The sequence below is a fragment of the Thalassophryne amazonica genome, chromosome 1 (genome assembly GCF_902500255.1).
Source record: "Thalassophryne amazonica chromosome 1, fThaAma1.1, whole genome shotgun sequence".
NCBI classification, from domain to species: domain Eukaryota; kingdom Metazoa; phylum Chordata; class Actinopteri; order Batrachoidiformes; family Batrachoididae; genus Thalassophryne; species Thalassophryne amazonica.
In genome coordinates this window covers 25063318-25090941 of record NC_047103.1, presented here as the reverse complement: position 1 = coordinate 25090941, position 27624 = coordinate 25063318, and the positions used below count along the sequence as shown (strand labels likewise).

The window sequence follows — 27624 nt, the reverse complement described above, 5'->3', positions numbered from 1 at the left end:
AAATAAAAAGGTCCAATACTTTTCTAACAGACCTCGTATGTGATTAGTGAACCCTCTTTTGTAAGGTGCATCTGAGTGCTGCATTCTTAAAGTCCAACAAAGTCTCTGGACTAGACTTTAAATTTCCTGTATTCAACTTGTGTCTTTCAGAATGTCTCCCAGAATTCATAACAACAAATTCTGACTATTAGAAGCCATGTGATGATATACAGGCATTAATGTGTGCACGTCTGTGACCTGTCTCAATGCTTACGCTAATCAAAACAAACGGCTACAGAGACTGCCAAAAACAAAGTACTTGTTTTCCCTAATGTTTCCAATAGTGTTTATGTCACTGTGCGCAAACATCCCAGCATGTGCCATGGAAAGGAATGTAGGCCTAGACAAAATGCTGCAAATGTAAGAACAAAAATTTCAGTGGCGATATTTATGACGTTCAGATCACTTTATACACATTAATAATGACATGAGGATGTGTTGTAGGAGGCTGTGACAACCGCTACAGTGATTCTATGTTGCCAAAAGAACAGCCATTATGTTATATCAATAATAACGTACTGTCTCTTATCCATTGTGATTAGTGTTGTAATGGAGCAAAGTTTACATAAATGTGATTTTGTGTCATGAGCTGTTTTCAAAGTGATAACCGTTCATTTCAATGCAGTCACAGTAACAAAGCAGCCACTCTTCACGGTGAGAAGAGGGGCTGCTGCGCGTACACGTCAGTCATGAACACAGCCTCTTAAAAATGACTAGAGAGACAGCTTATAAGTGTCTGTCCTTGATGCAGCAATAGTAAAAAGTCTGAGTGTAAGAAATAAAGCTGCATGTTCAGGCATACTGTAAAACAGTGTCATGTAGAGTTCCACCTGCACAGTCAGGGCACCTTTTATAATCACATTAAAACAGCGTCATGCTCTGTCATGTACACACACATCTGGATCCAACAACTGACAGACTCTTTCAAAAAATTAAGAGAGTTGAGGGCAAAGTGTCCTCATCTCCTCTTGTGTATGGAGCCACTGAACCGAGTCGTGTGCTCAATGCATGTACACAGCTGCAAGCTCGTAGAAAGTCCATAACTCTGAGAAATAACTAGTACTGTATTTCCGACTTTTTCCAAGCATTTGCTCAGAAGGTCCATTGATCTGAATGAATGCTGAGCCATCACTTTTGAATGAGTGGTCAGTAGTTTCATGATCTGATGTTGCAATGTTTGTTTCACTCTGGCGGTTCGCTATTGTGCTGTTTCTGCGTTTGCTCTGAGTGACGTCACCTGCTGACAAATGCTGATAAATGCCGAGTGCAATGTTTTACAGAAATGCACTAAAGCAAGAAGTTTAAGTCATAGTAAAGTCCTTCAACGATCACTGATCGTGACTGTGTGTGCATGGATAGTCTTACAATCACGAGACATGTCCTTTAAGATGAATGATGAATTACTTCAAGACCAAAATCTAAAGAGTCAGAAAGTTAGAACTGACATTCCCCGAGGTTTGTTCTCCTAAATTTGCCAGTCCCAAGTAACTTTTAGACTTAAGATGTTTTGTGACCTCGTAACTATATTTCAGTCGACATTGCTGACGTGATGTGGGTTAGGCCGAGGTCATGTGAGTCTTCTTTTCCAATTAGGGAAACTGAACACAGTTCCACTGCTAGTCATGTTGGTTTACCAGTCCTGTCTGTATTCTCAAGGGGGACGGCTGCCCTCAAGGTGCCTGGGACCTTCTTCTTTGTCGATACCTTGTCCCGCTTTGGCTTGGCCGAGAGGCAGAAGTCTTTGAAGCAGCGTTTGAAGTTCTCATCCAGGAAGGCATAGAGGACAGGGTTGAGGCTGCTGTTTGTGTAGCCCATAGCCACGCAGAAGAAGTATGCAGCCATGATAGGGGTGGTTTCAGGCACCACCACCAGAGCCTTGACCAGGATGAAAATGTGGATGGGAGTCCAGCAGACAACGAACACAGACACCACGACCACCACCAGTCGAGTTATCCGGCGCAGGTTGCGATCCTTTTCCTTTGAGCCAGAAAGCATTCGCACATTCTTGAGCCTCAGGACCATCAGAGAGTAGCAAATAATGATGATGAGCACGGGCACGATGAAGGCAAAGATGAACACACAAACCTTCATGAGTGTGTCCCAATACACATACGGCTCAGGGAACTGCAAGGCACACTCAGTTATACCTGAAGGAGGAAAACCGAGAGAAAGGAAGTGTGAATTCACTGATAAAGTGCACTTATGCTTTATTATGAATAAATTCCACTCTGTCTATTACTGCATCAATTTATCAAGCAGTTATGGTTCAACTAACTGACCCTCAAAAGGGAACATTTCACTTTTGACTCTGCTTTTTAATTTTGCCCTCTCTAATCAAAACTAATCATGTATGATGTATACATGCACTCTGGACTCTCAAGTGGACTTGACTATCTTAAAATACATCCCAGAAGTAGTTCTTTTGTGCTAAAATAATATTACAAATAATGAAAAGGGACACCGACGCCTTACATGTTTGGCAAGTAATGCAAATTAATTTTGATTCACTGATAATGTATTTGGTTCTATGTGGTCTTGACATGTCCAAAATAAAATTACTTTATCCTTAACTAACCCGTCCACCATGATTAACTGTACTGACTTCCAAACTGTTTGATTCACCAGTTCTGACTTTAACTTTGACCTCTCAAGGTCAGTCAACAGGACTAAAGGTCAGGTTGTCCAATGGCAAGGTAATATGACTTTAAATATTAGTATTTAATAGTAACCATTGGTGTATCGTTAATTGATTTCACAAAATACAATTGTAACCAAGTAACCAGGTCACCCATTACCAAAGTTCACGTGAAAAAGTAGAACAGTAATATATGGTTTCACATTCGCCTTCCATAGCAGCCTTGTGGCTGCTCCCATGTGTTTCAGGTTCACCACAGCGGAGCCAGCCCACATCCACATTGGATTTGGCACAAGTTTTACACTGGGAGCTCCTTTCTGTTGCAATCCAACTTTACCTGTTTAAACACAGAGCAGCCCCTGGATTTCTGAAGATCTTTCCCATCCAAGTACTAACCAGGATCCACTCCGCTTAGCTTCTGAGATCTGACAGGATCAGCCTTACACAGAGCAGACTGGCTGTATGTAATTCCTCAAAATAGCAATTGTACATTACTTTGACCTTTCAAGGTCACCCAAGGTCAAATGTCAAGTCACCAGTAGCAAGGTAATGTATGAGTTCATATTAGTTTTAAATAGTAGCCATGGTATAGACATACGTGTAACCAATTCCTCGAAATAGCATTGTAAATTGCTTTGACTTTTCAAGTCACTCAAGGTCAAACATCATGTGACCAAATTCAAATTAAGATGACTTCAGATGTTTTCATAGCACCATACAGTATCTTTAATTCCTCTGAATAAAATAGTGTGTTTGGGCTGCTTTCGTCATGTTCGAGGTAGCCACAGCGGATCCGGTATAGAGCTGCATGTTGATCTGACATCACCAGGTTAATTCATGTTGGGGCCGACATTCTGACCTTGTCGTGTGACCTATACTGTTAACCATGTTTCCTGAAAAATCAAATCACTTAGTCTAAGTTGGTCCAACTCACGACACTTAGGAAAAAAATACTTCCATATCTGAAGCTACAACAATTGTCGTTTTCCCCGAGTGAAGGTAAAAGACGTTCTCACCGTTGTCCGTCTGAGTACCACCAAGTACAAAAGCAGGTATCCCTGCGGCTGATGACAGTATCCAGATGCACATGCTGATCACTTGGCTTTGACGGGAGTGGCGGAAATCCAGAGCTTTCACTGGGTGGCACACGGCTACGTAGCGATCCACACTCATCATGGTGAGAGTAAAGATACTGATGACATTTGTAGTAGTCAATGGAAATGAAGACCTTGCAAACCATCTCACCGAACGCCAGGTGTTGAGCAGGTAATCCGTGCTCTGGAAGGGCATCGTGGTGGTAACAAGGGCATCAGCCAGTGCGAGGTTGAAAATGTAAAATATTGGTGCTGTCTTCATCTTTGTGTACCTGTTCAACAGCACAAGAAAATACTGATTGGGGACCGTACGAAGCATCAGTCATCTTCATTGGCTCATTATGGATTAAAACATTCACCATAGTTTTGGTGACTCGTGACTCGTGGTGTGGCAATGTCATCAATGTCTATGTGTGATTGATATGTTTGTCCATCTACCTTTGACCAACATATTTCTCATCTCTAAACACGAAAAAACCACTCCAACCTACTTTGCTACACTTTTCTTAGAGTCCTTTTCATGACTTACATGTGGATCTGAATATGGTAACATAAACACTTGGAGTACAATAAAAAAGTTAAATATTTAAGCCATAGTGATACTGTACAGAATGTTAGCAGTAGAGAGGTGAGTCCGAATGTGCATACTCTAACTCGTGTCACTAGCTTAGCTTAGGGCAAGCTAAAAAGTGGACGCTTTCATTTTGGCCGAACAAATATACAGTAGAATAATAGTAGTGCTATGTGACTAAAAAGATTAAACTCAATATAGTAGCCAATTTTTAAACTTTCCATCACCTCCCCAAATTTTGGGGAGGTGATGGTCTAGTGGTTAAAGCGTTGGGGTTGAAACCAGAGGAGCCTCGGTTGAAATCCCAGCCTGACCGGAAAATCACTAAGGGCCTTTGGGCAAGGTCCTTATCCCTAGTCGCTCACCGTTGTGTAGTGAGCCCCTTGTATGAGCAGCACCCTCACATCGGGTGAATGTGGGGCAATTATTTGTAAAGTGTTTTGAGCGACTGATGCGGATGGAAAAGCGCTATATACAGTAGTGTTCAGAATAATAGTGCTATGTGACTAAAAGATTAATCCAGGTTTTGATTATATTTCTTATTGTTACATGGAAACAAGGTACCAGTAGATTCAGTAGATTCTCACAAATCCAACAAGACCAAGCATTCATGATATGCACACTCTTAAGGCTATGAAATTGGGCTATTAGTAAAAAAAAAGTAGAAAAGGGGGGCGTTCAAAATAATAGTAGTGTGGCATTCAGCCAGTGAGTTCATCAATTTTGTGGAACAAACAGGTGTGAATAAGGTGTCCCCTATTTAAGGATGAAGCCAGCACCTGTTGAACATGCTTTTCTCTTTGAAAGCCTGAGGAAAATGGGGACGTTCAAGACATTAGTCAGAAGAACAGCGTAGTTTGATTAAAAAGTTGATTGGAAAGGGGAAACTTATATGCAGGTGCAAAAAAAATTATAGGCTGTTCATCTACAATGAGCTCCAATGCTTTAAAATGGACAAAAAAAAAAAAAAACACGGATGGAGAAAACGGAAAACAACCATCAAAATGGATAGAAAGAATAACCGAATGGCAAAGGCTCACCCATTGATCAGCTCCAGGATGATCAAAGACAGTCTGGAGTTACCTGTAAGTGCTGTGACAGTTAGAAGACCCTGTGTGAAGCTAATTTATTTGCAAAGAGAAATGGAGGAATATTTTGTGGACTGATAGAGTAAAATTGTTGTTTTTGGGTCCAAGGGCCGCAGACAGTTTGTGAGACACCCCCAAACTCTGAATTCAAGCCACAGTTCACAGTGAAGACAGTGAGCATGGTGGTGCAAGCATCATGATATGGGCAATGTTTCTCCTACTATGGTGTTGGCCTAGTATCACATACCAGGTATCATGGATCATTTGGATATGTCAAAAATACTTGAAGAGGTCATGTTGCCTTATGCTGATGAGGACATGCCCTTGAAATGGGTGTTCAAACAAGACAATGACCCCAAGCACACTATAAAACCAGCAAAATCTTGTTCCAAACCACAAAATGAATGCCTCGCAGATGTGAAGAAATCATGAAAAACTGTGGGTATACAAGTAAAATACATTTTAGTGATTCACAGGATACTAAAAAAAGCAGTTTGAACAAATAGTTTTGAGTGTGTAGCGTCAACAGCAGATGCTACTATTATTGTGAACAACCCCTTTTCTACTTTTTTTTTTACTAATAGCCCAATTTCATAGCCTTAAGAGTGTGCATATCATGAATGCTTGGTCTTGTTGGATTGTGAGAATCTACTGAATCTACTGTACCTTGTTTCCCATGTAACAATAAGAATATACTCAAACCTGGATTAATCTTTTTAGTCACATAGCACTACTATTATTCTGAACACTACTGTACAGTTTCTGGGTATTCTTGTTAGTACCCGCTAACGGCCAATGTGCTTGATGAATTCCTGTGCAAAAAGTAGTTCCCGATAATGGTGACATATTCCTGTGAGATAATGAGTGATATCTCATCTAAATTAATTCTAAAACTTACCAATCATAAAATTACAAAGATAACTGAAGTTTTAAGAGTGGTCGTAATAAATATTTAAGAAATTTAAAGTTTATGAGCAACTTCACCTCTTATTGCTAAAGTACACTGTAAACATTGACACAGTGGAGTTTAATGTGGAAGAGTTCAGAAAAGATACGATTGGAATGTTTTGATGACCATTTACAGTTTTTCGTATGAAAGACTTGGGTGTTAACTTTGTGTTAAGTCAGAACAAGAAGCTGCACTGAAGAGATCTATATGGGAAGAGCACATTCTGTGTGTTGTCGCTCCAACGAGAGCGGCAACGCTGAGCAAGGTGGCGAAAGCAGTCTGGCTAGCTCAATCTGTGGCGCGAGCTATCCCACAATGACAAAATAGCAGAGATGTTGTTCCAACGAGAGCGGCACTCTGAGCAGGGTGTCCGAATGCGCGTGTGTGTATGTTTTTTTAATAATGTACACGTTTCCCTATTGGTCGTGAGCTGATGACTGAAAGGGGAACCATTTGCTTCTTCTTAGATAATAGCTGTTATTGATTTGGGACTTTGAGTCTTCCTGGCAGAACTTACACTGTGCTTACATTTCTTTTCTTCTTTGTCTTTCGGCTGTTCCCGTTAGGGGTCGCCACAGCAGATCAATCGTTTCCATCTCACCCTGTCCCTCTGTATCTTCCTCTGTCACACCAACCACCTGCATGTCCTCTCATCAGCACATCCATGAACCTCCTCTTTGGTCTCCCTCTTATCCTCATGCCTGGTGGCTCCATCCTCAGCATCCTTCTCCTATATACCCTGGGTCCCTCCTCTGCACATGTCCAAACCATCTCAATCTCGCCTCTCTGACTTGTCTCCAAAACCGTCCCACCTGAGCTGTCCCTCCGATATGTTCATTCCTAAGCTTGTACCATTCTTGTCACTCCCAAAGAGATCTCAACATCTTCAGCTCTGCCACCTCCAGCTCTGCCTCCTGTCTTTTTGTTAGTGCCACTGTCTCTAAACCATACAACATAGCTGGTCTCACTACTGTTGTGTAAACTTTCCCCTTCACCCTTGCTGATATCTTCGGTCACAAATCACTCCTGCCACCTTTCTCCACCCACTCCACCCTGCCTGCACTCTCTTCTTCACCTCTCTACCACACTCTCCATTACTTTGAACAGTTGACCCCAAATATTTAAACTCATCTACTTTCACCACTTCTACTCCTTGTAACTGCACTATTCCACTGGGCTCCCTCTCATTCACACACATGTACTCAGTCTTGCTTCTACTGACTTTCATTCCCCTTCTCTCCAAAGCATATCGCACTTCTCCGACTAGACTCAACTTGCTCTCTACTCTCACTACAGATCACAGTGTCATCTGCAAACATCATAGTCCATGGGGACTCCTGTCTGATCTCATCTGTCAACCTGTCCATCACCACTGCAACAAGAAAGGACTCAGAGCTGATCCTTGGTGTAATCCCACCTTCACCTTGAATGAGTCTGTCATTCCGACTGCGCATCTCACCACTGTCACACTATTCTTGTACATGTCCTGCACTACCCTAATGTACTTCTCTGCCACTCCAGACTTCCTCATACAATGCCACAACTCTTCTCTTGGCACCCTATCATAAGCTTTTTCTAAGTCCACAAACACACATGTAACTCTTTCTGTCCTTCTATGTACTTTTCCAACAGTATTCTCAGAGCAAACATGCATCTGTAGTGCTCTTTCTCGGCATGAAACCATATTGCTGCTCACAGATCTTCACCTGTTTTCTAAGCCTAGCTTCTACTACTCTTTCCCATAACTTCATGCTGTGGCTGATCAGCTTTAATGCCTCTGTAGTTACTGCAGCTCTGTACATCACCCTTCTTCTTGAAAATAGGAACAGCACACTTCGTCTCCACTCCTCAGGCATCCTCTCACTTTCCAAGATTTATTAAACAATCTGGTTAGAAACTCTACTGCCATCTCTCCTAGACATTTCCATGCCTCCATTGGAATGTCATCTGGACCAACTGCCTTTCCACTCTTCATCCTCTTCATAGCAGCCCTCACTTCGTCCTTGCTAATCTCTTTACTTCCTGATTTACTCTCACCACATCATCCAGCCTTTTCTCTCGCTCATTTTCTTTATTCATCAACTCTTCAAAATATTCCCTCCACCTTCTCAGCACACACTCCTCACTTGTCAGCACATTACCATGTGCATCTTTTACCACCCTAACCTGCTGCACATCCTTTCCAGCTCTGTCCCTTTGTCTGGCCAATCGGTATAAGTCCTTTCTCCTTCCTTACTATTCAGCTTCTTGTACAGCTTGCAATATGCCTTTTCCTTTGCTTTGCCACTTCTCTTCTCGCCTTAACGCCGCATCTCCTTGTACTCCTGTCTACTTTCTTCATTCTCCGACTATCCCAAAAACTTTTTCGCCAGCCTCTTTCTCCTTATGCTTTCCTGGACCTCTTCATTCCACCACCAAGTCTCCTTGTCTTCCTTCCACTGTCCAGATGTCTACCCAGTACTGCCCTAGCTGTCTCCCTCACCACATCTGCAGTAATTTTCCAGTTGTCCAAAATTGCTTCCCCTCCAACTAGTGCTTCTCTCACCTGCTCGCTAAATTTCACACAGTCCTTCCTCCTTCAGCTTCCACATCTGATCCTTTGTTGAGCTCTCACTCTCTTCTTCTTCTTTACCTCTAAAGTCATCCTACAAACAACCATCCTATGCTGTCTAGTGACACTCTCTCCTGCTACCACCTTACAGTCTGTGATTCTTTTAGCTTGCATCTCCTATAATGAATGTAGTCCACCTGTGTGCACCTTCCTCCACTCTTATATGTTACCCTGTGCTCCTCCCTTTTCTAAAGTAGGTATTCACCACAGCCATTTCCATCCTTTTTGCAAAATCAACTACCATCTGTCCTTCCCCATTCCTATCCTTGATACCATATCTACCCATTACTTCCTCATCACCTCTGTTCCCTTCACCAACATGCCCATTGAAGTCTGCTCCTATCACCACTCTTTCATGCTTGGGCACACTCTCCACCACCTCATCTAACACACTCCAGAAATCTTCTTTCTCCTTCATCTCACAACCTACCTGTGGGGCATATGCACTGATGATATTTATCATCACCCCTTCAATTTCCAACTTCACACTCATCACCTGTCAGACACTCGCTTAACCTCCAACACACTTTTAACATACTCTTCCTTTAAATGACCCCAACACACACCATTTCTCTTCCTGTCCTCGACCATGGTACAACAACTTGTACCCACCGCCAATGCTCCTGCTCTTACTTTCCTTCACTTGGTCTCTTGCACACACAATATGTCTACCTTTCTCCTCTCCATCATATCAGCCAGCTCTCTCCCTTTACCAGTCATACTAACCAACATTCAAAAGTCCCCACTCCTCAGTTCCACCCTTCTAGTTTTCTTCTTCTCCTCTCCCGCTGTTCGTGGCAATGTTTTCCTCCTCTTCTTCGTCGTCTTCGCCCAGCAGTAGCCCAATTTTCACCGGCACCCTGTTGGGCAATAGCACCGGTGGCGGACGTTGTTAACCCGGGCCGCGACCGATCCGGTATGGGAATTCAATTCTGAGTCTGCATAGTTGGGTTGGCTTGTTTTACGCCGGATGCCCTTCCTGACGCAACCCTCCTCATTTATCCGGGCTTGGGACCGCACTCAGCATGTATTGGCTGCACACCCCATGTGGCTGAGTTACTGTGCTACATTTCTTATTGCTGTCCAACTTTGTTGCTCCAGAAATATAACCTCTTCTACTGCCCTCCCTGAGCTACCCATGTCTCAGCTCTATATATCATTGCTGGATTTTCTTAGAAACCTTTCAGGAGCATTCAATTTAAAAAAAAAAAAAAAGAACTTTGATAACATTTGTAGGTGGATGAATAATGTCAGAGGGAAAAAAAAGAAAATGTAATTTTTTTAGTTGATCCAGACCAAATTCTGGATCCGGGATGCAGAAGAATATTTGTAATATAGCAACATTAAACTCAAACATTGTGAAGTGATCTTGATGAACTTTTATGAGCATATAGAGATAAATAGGAAACAAGGCTTGATGCTAAATGCAAGTGTGAGTATTTTGATGGTGGGGAATCTAGTTTCCAAATATGAATCCTTTTAAATCCATGGTTGCTGATGATGGCAAGCAAATTCCTTTTCGCACAAGACACTGATGGAGAGCTGAAGTGTGGAAAAGCTGACTGGTCTGATTGGTTAACCAGTTAAATGGTAAATGGAGTGCATTTACAGTAGTGTTCAGAATAATAGTAGTGCTATGTGACTAAAAAGATTAATCCAGGTTTTGAGTATATTTCTTATTGTTACATGGGAAACAGGTACCAGTAGATTCTCACAAATCCACAAGACCAAGCATTCATGATAGGCACACTCTTAAGGCTATGAAATTTGCTGTTAGTAAAAAAAAAGTAGAAAAGGGGGCGTTCACATAATAGTAGCATCTGCTGTTGACGCTACAAACTCAAAACTATTATGTTCAAACTGCTTTTTAGTGATTCCTGTGAATCACTAAACTAGTATTTAGGTTGTATAACCACAGTTTTCATGATTTCTTCACATCTGCTAGGCATGGAGTCAACCAACTTGTGGCACCTTTCAGCTGTTATTCCACTCCAAGATTCTTAACAACATTCCACAATTCATTCACATTTCTTTGTTTTGCTTCAGAAACAGCTTTTTTGATGTCACCCCACAAGTTCTCAATTGGATTTAGGTCTGGGGATGGGCAGGCCACTCCAAAACATTCATTTTGTTGGTTGGAACCAAGATTTTGCTTGTTTACTAGTGTGCTTGGGGTCATTGTCTTGTTGAAACACCCATTTCAACCTCTTCAAGTATTTTGACATATCCAAACTGATCCATGATACCTGGTATGCGATATATAGGCCCAACACCATAGTAGGAGAAACATGCCCATATCATGATGCTTGCACCACCATGCTTCACTGTCTTCACTGTGAACTGTGGCTTGAATTCAGAGTTGGGGGTCGTCTCACAAACTGTCTGTGGCCCTTGGACCCAAAAAGAGCAATTTTACTCTCATCAGTCCACAAAATATTCCTCCATTTCTCTTTAAGGCCAGTTGATGTGTTCTTTGGCAAATTGTAACCTCTTCTGCACATGTCTTTTATTTAACAGAGGGACTTTGCGGGGATTCTTGCACATAAATTAGCTTCACACAGGCGTCTTCTAACTGTCACAGCACTTACAGGTAACTCCAGACTGTCTTTGATCATCCTGGAGCTGATCAATGGGTGAGCCTTTGCCATTCTGGTTATTCTTCTATCCATTTTGATGGTTGTTTTCTGTTTTCTTCCACGCGTCTCTGTTTTTTTTTTTTTTTTTGTCCATTTTAACGCATTGGAGATCATTGTAGATGAACAGCCTATAATTTTTGCACCTGCGTATACGTTTTCCCCTCTCCAATCAACTTTTTAAAACTTTAAAACTATGCTGTTCTTCTCACAATGTCTTGAACGTCCCATTTTTCTCAGGCTTTCAAAGAGAAAAGCATGTTCAACAGGTGCTGGCTTCATCCTTACATAGGGGACACCTGATTCACACCTGTTTGTTCCACAAAATTGATGAACTCACTGGCTGAATGCCACACTACTATTATTGTGAACACTCCCTTTTCTACTTTTTTTTTACTAATAGACCAACTTCATAGCCTTAAGAGTGTGCATATCATGAATGCTTGGTCTTGTTGGATTTGTGAGACTCTACTAAATCTACTGGTACCTTGTTTCCTATGTAACAATAAGAAATATAATCAAAACCTGGATTAATCTTTTTAGTCACATAGCACTACTATTATTCTGAACACTACTGTATATAGCGCTTTTCCATCCGCATCAGTCGCTCAAAACACTTTACAAATAATGCCACACATTCACCCCAATGTGAGGGTGCTGCCATACAAGGGCTCACTACACAACGGGAGTGACTAGGGGATTAAGGACCTTGCCCAAAGGCCCTTAGTGATTTTCCGGTCAGTGTTGTGAAAGTGTAGTGACACGGACCCACAACAGGGGGCGTAAATGAACGGACAATGAAAGAGTCAAATATGAACACTTTACTGTTTTGAAAAGCACAACCAAACACAGCAGATTACAGAATATGTACAATAGTCAATTAGCAAAGGTGACGTGTGGGCAGGCTTGAGGATAGAGGACGTCTGTCCTGAGAAGAACCGGAACCACACGATTTCCTCCGCCACCGAACCTGGAAAATACTGGAGCCGCCAAATCCCGAACACCCCAGGTGGCCACTGTCTCCGCGTGTCGGATCTGGTACTGCTGGTGAGGAGCAGAGACAATCAGATGTGGGTGTGTGAACACCCAGTAACAACAACGGTGGGAATTCCACCTCCACCTCTAACACACACTCGTGCAGTGTCTGAGTAACCACTTATCTGGATATGCAGGCTGAGAAGGTTACCTCCTAAGGTAGACGATATCTCGGCAACGAGGTGGAGATGACGTCCGGTCTTTATGGAGTGGGATGATGAAGTGTAGATGGGTGACAGCTGTCAAGAGATAATGAGTGACAGCTGTCACCCCCGGCTGTGTCCGTGGCGGCAGCGCCCTCTCGTGCCTGAAGCCCGCACTTCAGGCAGGGCGCCCTCTGGTGGTGGGCCAGCAGTACCTCCTCTTCTGGTGGCCCACACAACAGGACCCCCCCCTCAACGGGCGCCTCCTGGCGCCCGACCAGGCTTGTCCGGGTGACGGCGGTAGAAATCGGCCAGGAGGGCCGGCTCCTCTTCTGGCGGCCCACACAACCGTCAGGCTGGGATTTCAACCGAGGATCCTCTGGTTTCAACCCCAACGCTTTAACCACTAGACCATCACCTCCCCAAATTTTTGGGGGAGGTGATGGAAAGTTTAAAAATTGGCTACTATATTGAGTTTTGTCTCAGTCTCACTTTTTTGTTCATTCTCCCGCCATGAAATGATTCAAATTTTCGTGACTTTTTTTTTAACTCACTATTACTAACCCTACTCCTACCCCCATCCCTAACCTTAACCATAACCTAACCCTGCTCCTTCTCCTAACCCTAACCACTCCGACCCCCCTGCTGCACTTTTAATTACTTGCACCCATGACAGAATGAATTAGAATAAATTTGTGCTCCCATGACTAAAATTTTGCACTTTTCTTGACAATATGAGGAACCAGTAGATTAATATATATTTTGTGTTGCTGAATCATGACATGCCGTGAGACTGGGTTGCATAATAGCAGGGAAATTCATGCAATATACATGGACTAGTTCAAGTTTTTGCGTCACTTAAAATTTAATGTGCTTTGTTTTGGATTATCTGACAAAACATTTTAAAAGGTTGCTTTGGGCTCCTTGAAATTGATGTTTCATCACATAAATTACTAATTCTTAACATAAAGGATAGTCGCAGCCCTAATGGTCTAGATTTCAAAGCAACATTTTCTTTAAAACCCCTGATTTGTGAGTTAAGTGTCATGTTGCCGTTACCATGACTGAAAAGTGGAGTGCATTTGATGTCTTTTGCCACCATCTCTATTTGTGTGTGTGTGTGGTGTGTGTGTGTGTGTGTGTGTGTGTGTGTGTGTGTGTGTGTGTGTGTGTGTGTGTGTGTGTGTGTGTGTGTGTGTGTGTGTGTGTGTGCAATTTCGAACACAGACAAACTGGGGAGAGGTGACATTTGCGGAACAATATTTTTGGAGAAACTACAGATATTAGCTGACAACACTGAACAATGGACACTGATAATTATATTCTGGACTCATATGCCATTCCAGCAGGGGCGGTAAATCATCTGTATATTAAAAGTGTGCGTGTGTGTGTGTGATTTTCTTCAGTGAGCTCAATGTAAGTAAATAATATAATTGTAAATGTGTTAAAAATACATGGATGACACAAGAAAGTGAAAACATGTATTTCCATTGTGGTACATTTAAAAATCAAATGACAAAATACAAGTAATAATAAAATATAATACACGCTTTGCGCCGCCATGTGGTGCAAAGCTCACTCTTATGGTAGACGAAGGCACAAACTGGAAATGGTACAAAAAAAATCTGCCCATAGGGGGAAAAGCCACAAATTGATGTTAGACGAAGCCACACACTGGAAATGACACAAAAAACTTGTCATTTCCAATTTGTGCCTTCGTCTCTGCGGCGCTTTGCTCTTATTAATTTACATGTACATTTAAAAAAAAGTTTAAAGTGGCAGGGGGTTAAAAGGGCTGTAATTAGGGAGTCTGGGGGGCAGAGTTCCCCAGAAGCTGAAAGGCAAAAAAAAAAAATGCTTAAAGGCAGGGGATCTGGCAAACCCCCCAGAAGCTGAAAGGTTTTAGCCCTGCTCATGCTTCACCGAAGCATTTACTCAAATAAAAAGTCTGAAGGACCTAAATGACATGGTGAGATGCTGAAGAACTTCGCTCATCATGTCCACAACATATACATATTAATAATGATGATGATGATAATAATATGAGTGAAGTGCCGCGAAGCTTACTCATTGTATACTGAGTCCCAAACAGGAAGTGCCAAATTTTGAGTCCACAGTGAAGCAGGAAATGAAAACAGCCATTTTCTAATGTCCAAAATTATCTTCCTTAAACTCAAACTGATAGCAAATCTCTACAACTTAGTATAAATTTCATTAAAAATATCAAATTCAGCTTCCTGATGGAGTGGTGTAGAGGAGGTTTTTCTTAAAAAGAAGACCTGAAAGTTCAGCTAATTTGCCCATATTCTGCAGCTCTACTGTCAACCAGCTGAAAGTTAGAATATGAATTTACATTAACATAAAAAAAAGCTTGAAGTGGCAGGGGGTTCAATGTGCACAGTTGTGGGTCTGAAGCTGAAGATTTTTAGTCATTCATATGCTCCCCAGAAGCATTTACTGAAGAAAAAAGTTTGAAGGATCTAAATTACATGGTGAGGACTCTTTTTCCAGGTATGTGAGGTGCAAATAAAGGAAATGCTTAAAATGCTGGTGATTAAGAGATTTTTGCCATGCTTAAGGTGCACTGACACGAGCATGCCTTTGCTGGAGAGTAAACTCCTCTTTAACTGGTGCAGACTGAACGTGAGAGGGGCGCCGGTGCGTGCTATAAGCGAAGTGTGCAACGCATCTGCGCATGCATGGGTCAAACAGAGGCAAAAATCCCAGCTACCACACTCACACTGCTCCCATTGAATTTCATATACAGTAGCATTTGCGGACTGTAAAAGCTAAGGCTTACAGGGATTGTTTCAAAGGCTTTAAGCCTTAAGCAACGCATACAATAATGACAGGTGCGCATTGTGCTGTTTTCAAATGCTCGAACGGAATTTATAGGCTTAAAAGTTGGCTGAAAACATATGATTGCAAAGCTCCGCCGAGTCCACACAAAGACGGAAAGAAGAAGAAATGTGGTTGTAAACCTCCGTTCATTCTACACAATTTCGTCACAGAAAAGAAAGATCCAGACGGACGTAAAAGACAGACTAAAATTGTAAGTTTCTTGCACACATTTATTTTGTCAATATCCTGAAACCGTGCCGCCGTTTTCGTGCATCGGCTTATGACTGTAATGCCGCACCATGAATCACGTGGCGCGTAATATTGTAAAACTGACGTTCTATAAACAAACTGCATGCATGCACATATTGTATGTCTGTCAACTTATGAAAACAAACGTGACACCAAAGAGGTTATATGTGAGACCCACCTTCATTGTCGTCATTATGAAGCCGGCGGAGTCGCGATTTCTCATCCCTGCTTAGTAAATATTCTGCAATATCCACAGTTTCAGTCTTTGTTTGTCTCCAACTATCAACAAGGACCGGTCATTTTCGACAGTGGTTCTCTCTTTGGCACAAACGGTAGTTTCTGTAACAATGCAGCACACGCAAGCATAGCCAGCTCTTCTTTCTGCTTCTGTCCACTGCTGTACACAGTCTTGGTTGTAACAGGCAATCCGCGGAGCTTACAAAAACACTTTAAATCATCAACTTTCCAGCGGTTGAAATGATCCAAAACACAGCACTCCTCACTGCTTTCCACCGCCATAGCTTGTGGGTTGGTAGTCAAATAATTTAGCCTACCCATAATGCACCGCGCGGCCTGAGATGCGCACTTCGCTTATTGTGAACAGCGAATTTTGAAATGTTCAAAAAATCTTTCACACACAAATGTCGTGCAATGTGGCGCGATCTAATCTCCAACACTACGTGCAGCTTGTCAAATGGAGTAAACAAGAAGTGAACAGAGCAAGTCGTGATGTCAGCTGATCAGAGCACAGCTCATCTGAAGTATTATAACAAGAAGTTAAATCTGTTATAAACATACTTTAACAGCTGCACACAAGAAGGAAAGAACACACAACTGTTTTATCAAGCCAAGACAATGTAAACAAGTCAAATAATTACCATTTTAGACAGCTCAAAATGCTTTCTGCAGTTTGTTAGGCACACACGTGTGTGCACACGTGCGAACGGCTCCGGCTACAGCCTCCTCTGTGATTCAGGAAGTGATTAGAGCCGTTTTCAATGGCCAATTTGCAGAAAAAAAATGATTAATCTGCCACAAAATAATTATTTTGTATATGCAGCATCCAGCGCAGAGCACGTGGCAGCCAGTAGAATAAAGAACGGTGTCCAGCTGTGAACACAGCAGGTGGGAAAGTCATGACACAGTTCGTGCTATTGTGTGAGTCTCAGGCATGCTTGTGTCAGTGCACCGTTATGCTCCCAGCATATTTACTGAAAATAAAGTGTGACAGACCAAAATGAGATGGTGAGGACTGTTTTTCCAGGCATGTGAGAATGCAAATAAAGAAAATGCTTAAAGTGGCAGGTGGTTAAGAGGGCCGTAGTTGGGGGTCTGGGAGACAAGCTGAAGTTTTTTTCGACATGCTTATGCTCACCAGAAGCATTTACTGAATAAAAGTTCTAAGGACATAAATTACAGGTGGGGACTCTTTTATCAGGCATATGAGATACACTCCGCGTTTAATCATTAGTGATCGATCTCTGCCCCCCTCCACAGCATGTCTTTTTCCTGGTTCTTTCCCTCAGCCCCAACCAGTCTCAGCAGAAGACTGCCCCTCCCTGAGCCTGGTTCTGCTGGAGGTTTCTTCCTGTTAAGAGGGAGTTTTCCTTCCCACTGTTGCCAAGTGCTTGCTCACAGGGGGTCGTTTTGACCGTTGGGGTTTTTCATAATTATTGTATGGCCTTGCCTTACAATATAAAGCGCCTTGGGGCAACTGTTTGTTGTGATTTGGCGCTATATAAAAAAAAAGTTGATTGAAGTTGATACAAATAAAGAAAATGTTTAAAATGGGGGGTTAAGAAGGCCACAGTTGGGAGCCAAGACTTTTAGCCATGCTAATGCTCTCCAGAAGCATTGACTGAAAAAATAGTCTGAAGGACCTAAATGACGTGGTGAGATGCTGAAGAGCTTCATTCGTTCATGTCTGTGACATATACATATTAGTGTGTATATGATAACAACAACCTAAACAATTTCCAAATACATTAAGACAGTAAATTAGCATTTAAAAAATTACATAATTAACAAGAAATTAAAGGACTGAGTTCTTCTAAAAACTGATGCGGAAGATCTAAGTTTCTAAAAACATTCTGGACTCATACATCATTCCAACTCATGATAGAAACTTTGCATAACTTATTACCACCCTTGAAAAATGTCAGCTACCTATTTTATAAACACTACCCAATCTAGAGCCCAGAGATAATACAGAGATAAAATGTACCACGGTCCTGTCAAGCCAAAAAAAGATTTCCATCAGCAGCTCAGGGTTCAAAAACTCATCTTTTTACACACTCTAAAAAGTAATTCAGTGGCTTTGTATATATCACAGCAAGAAACAGCTATACTGACTGAATAAAATCTCTGAAACACATTCAACTGATTGTTTGAGTTGGATGAAATGCCTAAAAATGAAATGCTAAAAATTTAATAATTAATTTTAGCTTGACTTTACATTTATTATTTGAGTTTATTTCATTGAAACAAATTAGCATTTGATTAACAGATTATATTTTTTGAAATATGCTGAATTTGTTTGGTAAATTTCATTCAGAATATTTGAAAAGGACTAATATACTTAATATTTTTTACTAGGATTTACCAAGATCATCAAGTATATTTAAATGATTTCATAGCTTTTAAATTTAGTCAATATTTGTAAGTGTAAAAATGTTTCACCAAAGAAATTGAGTAGAACACCGTAACAGTTTTAGAGTTCATTTTTAGATTGTTGTTTTGTTTTGTTTTTTGTTTTTTTGGTACTAAATCACTCCAAAGTTTCTTCCCACTATCAGCCTAATCTGTTTCCACAGAGCAACTATGCAGCAACCACGCAAAAAAAAAAAAAAAAAAAAGGCCAGATGACAGGAAACTACCAACATGATGGTGCACAACTCCTCTGAATAACACACCTTTTATAGCCAGCTGCAGTGTGATAATTTATGGAATAGCATTATACATTTTTAGGTGGTGTTGTTTATCTGATGAGGAATAGGACATCACTGTGGTGCCACTTTTTCTTTTCTGAGAAGACCAGAAACCAACTTGAAATGGCAAAGAAACTCAGTTTTCTCTCATGTGATTGAAGTACAAACACCTGGCAACAGCAATGACTGATAGTTGGGCACTTTAGAGCACTTCAGAGGATACGGTTTAAGGATTTCAGAACAAGATATAGGTGGTTATTTAAAGATCTGTCCCCCAAGTGCATGAAAGGAATCCAACATAGGCCAGATGGCTCACCAGTCACAGTAAAGATCCAGTGGCTGGTGTCAGCACCTTCTCCACAGGCTGTAGCATTTAAAATATATTAACAGTGCACATCAGCAAGAAGGACACCTGGTAGAGTGCATGTGTCTGAAATCTAACTGGCCTCTCGACCACATTAACCCGTATTCATGCCCTTCTTGCTGATGGGCAGTTTAATCACCTCTAGCAATGAGATGGTGTTTTCAGTGCCATTTGTCTGTTCTCTTAGCAGGATTAAGGCACCTTGACACTTGCACAGATTTGATGCCCGCACTGCCATGCAATTTGTCATGCCAGTGCATCTTGCTTTGCCCCACTCGATGCATTAGTTTGATTAACTCTTTATATAACATTACGATAGAGCAGATTTAACACCACGGTAGAGTTGATTGTCCTGTTGAGGAAAATATATTCTGCATTAAGTACATCTGTACGTTGAAAGAGTTGGTTTAGCACTGTTTGGAGTGAGACTGCAGAGTATATTTTACTCAGTGTGAGTACATCTGGTCACACTCAATGTTAAATCACCTGTATCAGAGTATTAAATCAACACTATCAGGGTATAACTAATGTCTGTTAGATTTGGTCAAACTTTTTAATGCTATGCCAGAGGAAATTTTACACTTTATTTAATATTATGACAGAACAGATTTAATACAGGGCAGATTTGATTTAACACTGATAGAGTTGATTGTCCTCCTGCAGAGGAAAATATACTCTGCAGTGAGTACATTTGGACCCAGATTTATCACTATTATAGAGTCGATTTAACACGGTTTGGAGTGACAAAGTAGGAGTATTTTGGTCCCACAACAAATAATGTTAAATCAGCTTTATTAAATTAATTTTATTAGAGTAATATCTGTTATTATTGACTGACTTATGTAACACTTATTTAACACTATTAACACTCCTCAATTTCCCTGCGGGAGTCTTCCTGAGGGATCAATAAAGTTCTATCTAATCTAATTTAATGATAGAGCAGATTTAATACGATGATGGTGTTGATTGTCTTGCTGAGGAAAATATACTCTGCTGTGAGTACATTTGGACCTTGATTTAACACTATGAGAGAATTGATTTAACACTGTGTGAAGTGGGACTGCAGAGTGTATTTTACTCAGCAGGAGTATATTTGATCCCACAATAAATTGTTGTGTGGGCCGCCGAAGAGGAGGTACTGCTGGCTCACCACCACCGGATGGCGCCCTGCTTGGAGTGCGGGCTTCAAGCACAAGAGGGCGCCAGAACCACTGGGAGTGACAGCCGTCAATCATGCTCAACACCAGCTGTCACTCATCATCTCATCTTCACCATCACCATAAAGGCCGGGTGGCGACTCCACCTCCTCGCCGAGAAATCTCCTACGATACAAGGTAATCTCTCTGCTGACTTATACGTCAAATAATAATCTGATCTGTTTTGCAGCTGTTTTTTCCTGGTGGTATTTCCTTGACTGGATTTTTGGAGCTGCACGTGTGTATGATTGGAGGTGGAGGCTCTCCCTCCACAAGAATCAATAATCAAGGTTGCTGGGTGTGAGGATTCACACTCACTACCTTCTGTTTTTTTCTGCCAGCAGTACCAGGGCCGACAACGGAGGACAGAGACCACCTGGGGACTCGGGGCTTGGCGGCTTCGGTGTTCTTCAGGCCGTTGGTGGTAGAAGCGGTGTGGGTCCCGGCTCTTCGTTCATCTGAGGTCTCCTATCTTCGAGCCTGCCCGCAATCCTCTTGTGTGTGATTGGCAGTACCTTTGTTTATTTTACGTTGTGTTCTTGTGCAACATTAAATTGTTACTCCTTCCCTTATCCATTGTCCGTTCATTAGCGCCCCCTGTTGTGGGTCCGTGTTACGACACCTTCCCAACAATAAATAATGTTAAATCAAATCTATCATAGTGTTAAATTCATTTTATCAGATTAATCTCTATTATGGTTGATGAACTTATTTAACACTATAATAGAGTTGATTGCCCTCCTGCTGAGGAAAATATGCAGTGAGTACATTTGGACCCTGATTCAGAATCAGAATTGAATTTATTGCCAAGTAAGTTTGCATATACAAGGAATTTGATCTGGTGTTATTGGTGCATGAACAACAAGAAAAATAGAACAAACACTTCTATAAGAAGTAAAAGAGCCAAATAGGCAATACTATGTTCACTGTTAAATAAATATAATGTAGTGGAATGGGACCGTGCAAAAACAGGTGACTGGAGTGCAAAACAGGTGATTAACACTATGATAGAGTTACTTTAACACTGTGTGGAGTTTGACTGCAGAGTGTATTCTGCTCAGCAGGGGTATATTTGTTTCCCACTATAAATAAATCAGATCTATCATAGTGTTAAATTAATTTAATCATCTTAATCTCTATTGTCATTGATTATCTTATTTAACACTATGGAGTTGATTTAACACTGTGTGGAGTTGGGCTACAGTTGGACTGTTGGTCCCACAACAAATGTAAAATGAACTTTATCAGAGTATTCTGTATTATTGTTGGTTAACTTATTTAACACTATGACAGAGCTGATTTAACACTACGACAGAGTCGATTTAGCAATGTTTGGAGTGGAATTAAATATACACTCTAAAAAAGGAACTGCTGTCTCAATGAGAAAAACTGATGTAACAGTTTGCATAGATTTTTAAAGTTATTTCAACTTAGTTTTTTCAACTGAGGTAATGCCACAGACAGTGGTTCATTGTTTAGAGTGTACTCACTGCAGAGTTTACTCTGCAAAATTTGTGTACAGAAAATGTAATATCACCAGCACATGTGGTAAGTAATCAGAAAAAGCAGGAAAACTTTAACCTGGATTATGCTACCTCCATATATGATCACCAAATATCTGGAAACTGACAGACAAGGTGGAAAAAATACAAAGACATCACACCTTAAAACATGGACTATGGAAATGAGATATTCCAACACTCACCTACAGAAAAATAAGAGGAGACCTTAAATATGGATTCAAGATCATTAAACAACTGCACACCAAGTAGAATACACAGACTGATTCACAAATACATGCTGATGGAAAGAAGGATCAGGACCAGCATCAGGCAACACTTCTTTTCATCAAGAATAATGAAGTGGTGGCAGAAGCGATGAAAGCAGGGAATGTAGTGATTTTAAGGCTTCCTTGGACAGATAAATTCATGGACAGACAAACCAATCTGATCAGCAAGAGCTCCAGAAATAACGGATGAATATTTGTAGATGTAAATGTGCAACTTTGCTCACTAATTATTAATATTATACTATACAAAAACATTATTTTTTCAGTTTTTATTCAGGATATAATTTTAAGGTTTTTGGACAAATACTGTTGGAATTCTGATGCAAATGCATGGATTTAACGATTCGGCTATTTGTAGGGGGGGAAAAAAATCTTTGATTTTTGCGTGATATGAAGCAGTTGTCAAACAGCGCGGGTTCCAGGCAGGAGCTCACCTGACGATCACATACATGACGAGGCAGTTCCCCAGCAGTCCGACCACAAACACCACCGAGTAGACGGCGGTGATGATGGGGATGATGGGAGACATCCCGTCCGGCTCCCAGCTCTCATCCTGGCTCACATTGCGGCTCTCCGACCATCCAGAAAGCCAAGACGAAGAATTCACCGAGCAGCCGGCCAGCAGCGCGGACGCACACTTATTATTATTATTTTCTTCTTTCCAAACGTCAATGCGGCCGCTTTCCATGTTTGTTCATTAAAACACCAACTGTGACAAGACAACACGCGCAATCCGTCATCAAAGAATTCAACAAAACTTCACTGTATAAGGAAAAACGACGCGCGCACCGGACGCGCTGTCATTTGACGCGCAGGTTACTCGCCTCTCGAACTAGAACTGGCAGCCTGGAGGGAAATAACAAAACCAGAAAGATGCTTCGTTTCGCTCCGTCCCGCTGAAGGTTCCAGCTCGTGAAAACTTTGTGAGCAGCTCTGCGCTCCAGAGGAGCAGGAGCGGCGGCGGCGGCTTCGTGCGTGCGTAATGATGGAACGGTGGCGCGTCATCAGGGTGTGCGCAGCGCACGCTGCTGCAAACCTTCAGCCAAAATGTGACAACCAATAAGGCCAGGTCCAGATTTATGTTATTTTATTATTTTAACGGGGGCAGCTGCGCTCATCAGTCAGAGAGAGTGACAGCTTCTGCAAAGAAATGTAATAAATCTGAGGAGCGAACTTATTTTCTGATGCGTTAATTGTGGTTTCATTCTTAAACTCAAATAATGCAGTCATATCTCCAAATAATTCAACAGAGAGGATTTTGTATTTATTTAGTAGGACGAGAAAAGGAAAGCGAGAGAGATGGTCGGGCAAGGTACACAGTAAATGGGGCCCGTGATTGAGAGAGTGTTTTTGCTCAGAAACGTACTATATCGAAGAAGAAAAGAGGTCCATCGGTGCTCGTGCGTATCCCCATGTTCCATAGCGTGAAGTGGATGGGACGCGTCTGCTTCCAGCAATATGTGTGCAGAATATCTATTTTATTACCATTTAAAGTTACTTAAAGAGTGAGGGCTGACTCGAAAGAATTAAGCAGACTTGTGGAGAAGAGTTCTGCATCTCCTCAAGCTAGGTTCCTCCTTCGGAACCATCTCAAAAAGATTCATGGTACTAGCAGCTTTATGGTTTGTTATACAAAAATCATAAGCAGCTTTGCTGGAATAGACTCGTGTCCTTTCCAGGGTGTACCACGCCCCTTGCCCCATGACTGCTGGGATAGGCTTCCCCCTTGACCGTTAATTAGACTAAGCGGGTATAGAAAATGAATGGATGAATGAATAAGCAGCTGTGGACCACACAGATGTTGTATCATGTAGGAAGGAGGTCCAAACAAACACCCAGGAATTAATAAAGTGTCATTCTAAACTCCCAAAAAACATCAGGATCACAATTAAAAATGGAGGTATCATCGAAATGTGGGAGAGCGCCGTCACCGTGACCCCAAAGGCCACGGAGAAAAAGTCCTTAATCCAACATTGACATGAAAATAAAGCGAACAGCAATCACTCGTGGGCAGTGTTGCCACAGTTACTTTAAAAAAGTAATTCAATTACTCATTACTCACTACTCCTTGTAAAAGTAACAGTTACTTTACTGATTACAAAATTTTAAAAGTAACTGTTAGATTACAAGTTACTTTATTGGTTACTTTCAGCAGCTGCCAACATCAACCGCCCCCCACCCCCGCCACCTCAACATGAAAATGCTAACCAGTTTTGCCAATACTCACTTTATTGGAAGTGCATTTTTAACAATAACGTAAAGTAAACAGTGTATGTCCTGACATTTTAAGTTGAACTTAAATACTATTTCCTGGAGAAAAAAGTTTTTGTCAAACATGAAATCGAGCCAGTCTTTCTTGATTTCAATGAACATAAATACTTGTTTTATTAAAAACTAGCAGGTGTACCCACTGCAAAGCAAGGCTGACTGTGTGTGTGTTTGTGTGTGTGTCACTTCTGTACTTTAATGATTTAAAGATTTATTTATTTATTTATCTATTACAGAATTGATCTTTAATCATTATTGCTAGAATTCTTAGACAAAAAGAACTTTCACTTTAATTCTTCTAGACAACCAATAATTAATGCTTTAATCTATTCTCTATCTATCTGTTACAGAATTCAGCTTTAATCATTATTGTTGGAATTCTTAGACAAAAAACATTCAGTTTGATGTGTGTGATGCTTTAATCTAGAGTGTGTGTCTGTATGTGCGCTTTCAACCCAAAGACCCCAGAGACGTCCACCTCAGTGCCCCCAGTCACCATACCAAGTTTGGTGTCGATCGCTTAATCGCTGCGAAAGTTCACTCGGAACACAAATCGTGCCGCATATATACGTGGTGTGTCCATAAAGTAACGGTCCTTTTTATTTTTTTTAAAAACTATATGGATTTCATTCATATAGTTTTACGTCAGACATGCTTGAACCCTTGTGCGCATGCATGAGTTTTTCCATGCCTGTCGGTGACGTCATTCGCCTGTGAGCACGCCTTGTGGAAGGAGTGGTCCCGCCCCCTCGTCGGATTTTCATTGTCTGGAAATGGCGGAATGAAAAGGACTTTTTTTCCATCAGAATTTTTTCAGAAGCTGTTAGAGACTGGCACCTGGAAACCAATCGAAAAATTTATCTGGCTTTCAGTGAAAATTTTACGGGCTTCACAGAGAATAAGTGTTAAGGATTTTATATATATATATATATATGTTATCACTGTTAAACATTTGTACCTTCGGTGTTGTGCTGTTTGCACTTCACCCTGAGAATGTATGTGTTATTCAACCTTGTTTTAGCTTTGTCTTCTTTCTCATGAGAACGGTGTTGTGCTGTTTTGCACCTGTCTTAACCAAGCCTGAGAATTCAATTTTGTTTTAGCACTCTGGGGTCAATCTGAGCTGGGAATGAAGGACTGGATGTACTTATTGTTATAACATAACTTTGTTTTCGCAGCCTCTAACGACTGGGAGCAAGAGAACGTTTTGACTATTGTGATGTGGTGTTTAGTGTGAAGGAGTGTGGAAGACAGGACACTTCAGGCAGATGCAGAACAGCTGATACCTGCAACAGACGAACGAGATGTGCTGACCTGAAGTGTTCTTCCTTACAGCTGCACTTGACGTATGCGTTTATGTTATGGGAAGAAACTTGTCTTGCGTCATTACCCCCACCCTTAGGACAAGTTTCTTGTTTATGTGATGAGGGCGTCTCTTAATAAAAAGAGCGGAAAAGCAGGCCAGACTTTAGTGTAGCCTTGGTGTACAGCCTGGCCGCACTCCGCGCGTAATATTTGACTTTCTGTCTCACTGGTGTTTCTTGACTCTGTTTGTCTTGTTAAAGGTTTAAAAATGTTTGGAGGAGAAAATACCCAACATTGACTGGGGGCTCGTCCGGGATCTCAACAATACCGGAGGTGTCCAGCGGAGGTCGTCAAGTCCAGACGTAAATCCTTGGCCAAGGTCCGATCGATTGATCGTGTCTGCAATTGTCGACCACCGTTGGCATCGTCTGGTTGACGAGATTTTCCCGAAGAAGACAGACAGGAAGTCGAGTCAGTGAGTAGAATTTCTTTGTAAATAGTACTGAGTGAGTGGTGATCAGATCACATAAACAGTTAAATTCCGCAAGCGATGATACAGAATCGTCTGTTAATGCAAAGCAGTTAAACTCTGTAAGGAGGGTGCGGACTCCTCTGTTTATATACGCGTACCGGTAGGGGATAAAAGTGATCACATAAAACAGTTAAACTCCGTAAGCGATGATACAGAATCGTCTGTTAATGCAAAGCAGTTAAACTCTGTAAGGAGGGCGGACTCCTCTACGGTTGCGAGGGACGCAAGTAGTTAAATTCCGGAAGGAGGATACGGACTCCTCTGTTTTAATACGTAAAGGAAATCCCGGGTAGAAATACGTGCACTGTAAAAAGTAGTTAAATTTGGCAGGGACGGCGGAGTCCCCTAATGCAGGACATTAGTTAAATTTCACAGGAGGGTGAGCTCCCCTGACATAAGAATACGCGTACGATTATTAGGAGTGTTTCTATGTGTAAATAGTGTTTTGCGCAAGTGTAAATAACTGTGTGAAAACTGTGTGTGTGTAATACTTTGGACAACGTTAGTGACAACCGTGCGTGTGGAAGCAGAGGCAAGTGATTCCGCTTCCTACGGGGAGGTGAAAGGAATCAACCACACGACGGCAAATTAATTGTCACGTCCAAAGAAAGTGTGAAAACTTCAGATTTAGAACACCCTAGGTGTGCCCCCGTCTGAAGTCCAAATTATAACAAGGGATAATAAAAATGGGGGGTAAGACGTCTATAAATAAGGAAAATTTATCAACTGACGACTGGAAATTTATGGAAGCAAAAAAAATCCAAGACCAACAAAAAATTGGAGACCTGGATTAATAAACATGACTTTGACGGACGACTGAACCTGATCAGTATACAGAAGCTGAAGAAGGAGTTAGAACAGCAACATAAAGGTGATGAGAAAAAGATGCAGAAAGTAGGGGCAGATTTAGTGGCATTTTGGGAGGAGGAAGCAGAGAACAGACAGAAGGGAGCAGAGAAGCGACGATTAGAGAAAGCAAGGAAAAAGAAAGCTGTAGGTAAGGCAGAAGAAGATGTGATAATTCAGCACAGAGAACCAGAACAGCCTCAACAATCACCGCCGGCTGGATCGTCGGTGACAACAACACCTTTATATCCCTCTCTACCAGAGGATGACGATGTACCGCCACCACAGTATGATTTAGCAGTAAAACCTAAGGTAAAAAGTGAAAAACCAGAAAAACCACAAACACGCAGTCAAGCGAAAGTGCCCACAGCCCCTCCCATGGTGGAACACAGTGACCAGGGAGGTGCCTATCCTATGATAGAAGTACCAAATCCTCGTGCAGGAACAGCAGGACAGCGATCAACCATGCTCGTATATCGGACATGGAATGCTGATGATATCAAAGCAGC

At 41.6% G+C, this 27624-nt stretch overlaps 1 pseudogene; it reads right to left on the bottom strand.

Moving 5' to 3' along the window:
- Window positions 1-1016: 1016 nt before the first annotated feature.
- Window positions 1017-22852, bottom strand: LOC117507645 (annotated as a pseudogene).
- Window positions 22853-27624: the final 4772 nt, after the last annotated feature.